Source organism: Elephantulus edwardii, unplaced genomic scaffold (assembly GCF_000299155.1).
Source record: "Elephantulus edwardii isolate Elephantulus edwardi_28Jun2011 unplaced genomic scaffold, EleEdw1.0 scaffold00111, whole genome shotgun sequence".
NCBI lineage: Eukaryota > Metazoa > Chordata > Mammalia > Macroscelidea > Macroscelididae > Elephantulus > Elephantulus edwardii.
Genome location: NW_006399861.1, coordinates 5,348,491 through 5,354,597, shown reverse-complemented (window position 1 = coordinate 5,354,597; position 6,107 = coordinate 5,348,491). Strand labels below are relative to the sequence as shown.

General features: G+C 38.8%; 1 pseudogene; it reads right to left on the bottom strand.

Annotated features, from left to right (window-relative positions):
• Positions 1-216: 216 nt before the first annotated feature.
• Positions 217-744, bottom strand: LOC102875140 (annotated as a pseudogene).
• Between the last annotated feature and the right edge of the window lie 5,363 nt (positions 745-6,107).

Genomic DNA, 6,107 nt, shown 5'->3' with positions numbered 1-6,107 from the left:
AGGCCTTTTACTGTGTCTTTCAGAAATGTTCTATAGTTTCTTTGTGTACCTTTTTTTTTCCTCAGCTGTTGCAAAAAGCGTTATTGTTCCATTTGGTCCAAGGCTTGGACGAAGGGCTTCTGGGTGGATAAGATTCTACATCAGGGTGGGACAGAGAAGCTTGCTGCTGTTGGCTGGGGGACGCAGAGGTTTCCCCCTGCAAGTCCCCGCAAACCCCTAGTTGTGCTTAAGGGTGAGATGCTCAAAGAGATACTCGCCCAGCCCAGCCTGGGGGCCGCCCAGTCTTCTAATGTTGGTCAGATGGTCACCCATCTTCTTCAGCAGTTTCACTTCCTCGTCCAGGAAGTGGTTCTCCAGAAAGTCACAGAGATGGGGGTCAGTGTGGGTGGAACTCACAGCGTGCAAATCCAGAAGGGCCTGGTTTAGGTTCTCCTCCAAGGCCAGTGCTGCTTGCATGGCATCCAGAGTTTTATCTCACTCATCCTGGGATGTCTTCTGGATATCTTGGAAGAAGACTCACCCACCGCACTGGTTTTGCAGCTTCAAGAGCCACTTGGCACCCTCGCGCTTCTCCTTAGCCAACTCCCGGAAGAAGTGTCCCACGTCTTCCAAGGCCACATCATTGCGGTCAAAATAAAAAGCCAGAGAGAGGTAGGTGTAAGAGGCCCGCAGGTGCAGGTTGGCCAGACGGTTGACGCCAGCTTCTGCTTCGGCGGAATAATTTTGACGCATCTGAGATCTCATAGTTGGTCGAGGTTTTGGGGCTAGCAAAAAAAAAAAAGGTGTTAGCTGGCCCCGAAAATAGGAGATTGTTGAGATGGTCCCGAGGTTATGCCTGGAGGTGAAGTTGGAGGGTAGTCGGAGGCTGGAAGGGGGTAAGTTGCCGGGTCTGTTCCGTCCAAACACTGTTGAAGCAAGAGACAGATCCATGGGACCGCTGGAGAACTTGTGTACCTTTTTTGTGGAAGAAGGTTTCCAATTCTGTTTTCTAAGACATTTGTGGGTGGCTTTGAAGATTAAAATTAGTAACAATTCTATTTCAAACAAAATATTTATTTTCTATTTTTAAATATCTTTTAAATTATATTGGTTTTGTAGTTTATCACTTTATGACAAAATCATACTTCTATATTGCTATTTAGACTATAATAATATAACCTATATCATGCAGTTTATATAATCATACTCATTAATGATAGAAACTTAATCACACTCTTTATAATCATACTATTAATGGTTACATAACATTTCACTATACACTATCATTTATTTAGGAAGCTATAATGTCTGGCTTTGTGACAAGGAGTTGGGGTGTCAACTTAGAAGAAATTTCTTTGAATCTGCCAGCTGTTCCACAGGAGAAAGATAGGCAGTCTCCTCCTCTGTGATTTACTGCCTCTGAAAATCTGCTGGAGGATCATCTATGGGTCACTTCCAATGTTGGTGGTACACTATCAGCGCTGCCACCACAATGTAATTTACTTAGTCATCCTTTATTGCCAGAAACTTAAGTTATTACCAATATTCACTGTAACAAATAAAGAAGTAAAATATTATTTTAAATAAACTTTAGTCCATACTTCGGGTTAGAGAAGGAGCATGGTGGTTTATTGCGCTGCTCACAGAAAGGTCAGACATTTGAATCAACTCATTGCTCCTCAGTAAAAAGATGAGTTAGTCTGCTTCTATAACGATATACAGCCTTAGAAACCAATGGAACAGCTGTAGGCCATTATGAGTAAAAATCAACTCTATTTAGTGAAAATTACTTAGACTCTTAGTAACCAGGTATCAAATCAATTATATCCACCCATGGTTATCCCTATATGTAAGAGCAGAATTGTACCCTCTAGAGTTTTCAGTGGTTGGTATTTCAGGCAGAGACCACCAGATCATTCTCCTGAAGTGTCCTTGTGTGGTCTCAAACCACTAACAATTAATTATCCTTTGACCAGCTTATTAGAGCCTCACCATTAATATATCATATCCACTGTCAAGTCTATCTCCTAACAACCCTCCATCAGGTTTCTGAGGCTGTAAAACTTTTTGGAAGAATGTCTATCTTTCTCTAGTAGAGCAATTGGTAGGTTTAACCAACCATTTAGTCAGCAGTACAACTCTTAACTAGCTATGCCACCAAGGCTCCTAGAGCCTCACAAATGTTTAGAATATTTACAGTTTTGTTAAGGAAAATACAATATCATTAAAATAGAAAATGTAATATTCATATTGGGTGAGTTTAATATAATCTGTTTTTGTACTAATGCTTATGTACCAGGGGAAGTTATTGGTATTTTTCTCATTGATTTAAGTATAATGTTTATACTTACAGAAATTTTATTTTAATTTATGATGTTGTAAATATATTTTTCTAAAATCCTAGGTATACTGATGTCCAGAAAATTTAAAATGCTTTATGCAAACAAGTAAAGCTTTTGTTCATAGAATCTGTTATTAATATTTATTTCTGCTGTGTTTTGGTGTGTAGAGTGGAGTCAGAACTGACCCATGGAAGACCCTCTAGTTGGTTTTCAAAGACAGTAAATTACATGAGGGAAATTGCTCATCTTTGTTCCAGGGAGCAGCTGGTGGAATTTACTTCTAGGCCTGGAAAATACTTTCTTACTCAGAAATACTATACTTATTTCTGTTATTGTCTAATTATTATCTGTCTTTTAGATTCAACTTGTTTTGTCCATTTGGAGCTGATTTTTGGTGTATAAATGAAAATGAGGATGTAAATGATTTTTTAAAAAAATCAAGATTGTTTCATTGTTGAGATTTTCTATATCTTCGTTGTTGTTGTTGTTATGTGCCGTCGAGTCGCTTGTGACTCATAGCGACCCTATGTATAACAACCCTAAACTCTGCTCTGTCCTGTGCCAATCGCACCATCTCCGATATACCCATCCTGATTAACCCAGTCACTTAATCAATCCACCCCATAGAGGGCCTTCTCCTGCACTGTCCCTCCACCCTACCAAGCATGATGTCCCTCTCCAAGGACCGATCCCTCCTTTCAACATGTCCAGAGTATGTTAGAAGAAGCCTCAGAATACTTGCCTCCAAGGAGCCGTCTGGTTTAATCCGCTCCAGGATGAATCTGTGTGTTTTCCTAGCAGTCCATGGTACCCTCAATACACTTCTCCAGCACCACAGCTCAAAGGCATCAATTCTCCTTCTATCCTCCCTAGTCATTGTCCAACCCTCTGATGCATAACAAGTGTTTGCAAAGGCCGTGGCCTGTATCAGACACAGCTTAGTCTCCAGAAAGACACCATTGCTCTTCAGAACTTTGGAAAGGTCCCTAACAGCAAACTTTCCCATTTCAATACATCTTTTAATTTCCTGGCTACTGGTGCCAAGATTGTTGACTGTAGAGCCAAGCAAACTAAAGCTGTGAACAATCTCAATCTCTTCACCATCCATCATGATGCTGCCAATTGGTCCAGTGTTGAGAATCTTTGTCTTCTTGACATTGAGCCTCAATCCACATTGAAGCCTGCAGTCCTTGACCCTCTGCAGCAAGCGCTTTAGGTCTTTCTCAATTTCTATATCCTTACTAATGTAAAATCTATGTTCTTTATGAATTTTGAAAACTGTTAATGTTTCTAATGTGAACAAAGATCTGTCAATTTTGTTTATTATTTTCTTAGATTTTGATTTTCAGGGTTAAGAATTTGTTTATAATATATAAATCACTGATTGTAAAAAATTCAATAATTCTTTCTCCAGCATCATTTCTGTAATCAAGTCCATAATTTCTGAGTACCAGTCCTTCTTCTTTGTTTCTAACTTTTGTGTTTCAGTCACTAATTATTATTAATGAATCTTGATTGTATGTTTGGTCTATTTCAGACTTCAAAGCTTGGTAGAAATCTTCAATTTCCTCTTCTTTGGCTTCAATAATTGGTGCATGTATTTGAATAATAGTTATTTTAACAGGTCTTCCTTGTATGTGTATGGATAGTATTCCATCACTCACAGCATTATACTTAAGGAAAGACTTTGAAATGGTTTTTTTGGACTATGAATACATGACTGTCTGCTTCATAATGATCAATGCCAGTTCATCTTAGCTCGCTAATATCTAGAATGTTGACTTTTCTGCATTCAATTTTATTTTGACAGCTTCAAATTTTCCTTGGTTTGTTTTTAGTACATGCCATGTTTCACATCCTACATACCACTTTTTTAATGGTTATTTGCAGATGTTTCTCCTTATTGTTAGTGCCTTCTACTCTAAAGGCTTTGCCTCTAGTACCATGTTCAGCAGTTTTTCCTCTATTGTTCGTGGGATTTATGAAGGTCCCTTATTACAATGTGGATCACATCTTAACATCAATAAGATCAAAGTCCTCATGACGGTACTGATAGGCAATAAGATGATATATGGAGAAAAGACCAAAGTTGTTAATTATTTCATCTTGCTAGGATCCACAATCAATAACACCCTTGGCATCAGCAGTTAAAAAAATCCAAAAATGTGAGGTATTGAGGAAATCTACTGTTAAAGATCTCTCCAAGGTGTTAAGAAATAATAATGCCAGTTTAAAGATTAATGTGCACCTGATTCAAGCCATGGTTTTTCCAATCACTTGTTATGCATCTGAAAGTTGAACAATGAATAAGTAAGATAGAGTTGTGGTGTTGATGAAGAGTGCTGAATATCTCTTGGACTGCCAAAAGAACAAACAAATCTAACTTGGAGAATGTATAACCATGATGCTCCTTGAAAGAAAGGACGGTGAAACTTTGTCTTATGTATTTTGACCCTCCCTCCTGTAAGAGAGGAGATTGTCTATTTTTTCCCTTTGTGGCAACTTGTGGACTTTAACCATGTGCCTTTCAGTTGGCAGCATAACTCCTTACCATTAAGCCAGCAGAGTTCCCTAGAGTAACAAATGGGATCTTAACAACCATATGAGTGGCCATATAATTTATCATTTACTAAACTCACAACGCATTATGCTGATGACACTACTTTGCTTGCTGAAAGTGAGGAGAATATGAAACGTCTATTGCAAAAAATCAAGGACTACAGTCTGCGGTATGGATTACATCTCAACATAAAAAAGATAAAGGTCATCACCACAAGCCAAACAGTCAATATTAAAATAGAGAAAATATTGAAGCTGTCGATTATTTCATTCAGCTTGGATCAATAATTAACACCTTTGGTACAAGAGGTCAGAAAATCAGTAGACATATTGCATTGGGCAAGTCTGCTGTCAGGGACCTCTCCAAAGTAACGAAGAGCAATGATGCCACTATGAAGACTGACCCAGGCCATGGTATTCTCAATCACTTGTTATTCATTAGACAGCTGGACAATGAATAAGGATGGCAGAGGAATTTATGCCATTGAATTGTGGTGCTGCAGAAGAGTTCTGAATATCTCACGGACTGCTAAATAGAACAGGTTATGTTCCGCAAAGGGTGCTCCTTGGAGGGAAGTATGATGAAGCTTCATCTTTCATACTTTGGATATGTAGTTAGGCAAAGCTATTCTTTGAAAGGGACATTATACCTGGGAAATGGAAGTTCAGCAGAGGAGAGGAAGATGGATTGACACTGTGACTTCAGCAACAGGCTCTAGTGTGTCAGAGATGATGAGGATGGCACAGAACAGGGCAGGTTTCATGATGGCTGTTCGTAGGGTTGCTATGAGTATGTTAGGTACTCAACAGCACCTAACAACAACAACAAATTCATAAGGTACATTCTCCAGAATTGGAACAACAACAAAAAAACCTCACAACTAGGGAGCTCTGGTGACGTAGTGGTAAGGAATTATACTCCCAATTAAAGGTATGTGACTGAATCCATCAGCTGCTCTGAGGAAGAAAAATAGGCAATCTTCTCCCTTGCTATTTATTGCCTCTGAAAATTCACTGGGGGGTCAGCTATAGGTTGGTTCTGACTCCATGATACACAACCTTCATTTCTCTGCCCTTAGAAGGCCCTTGAGTTTTCTGAATAATTTTAAAATTTAAAGAGGGTTGTAGGGGTATTCTTGTTTGTTGTTTTTTTGTAAATTTAGGTTGTTTATTTTTCATTTCAATGAACATCTACAGAGATTTTGGGATTCCATTCATTCATTGTTG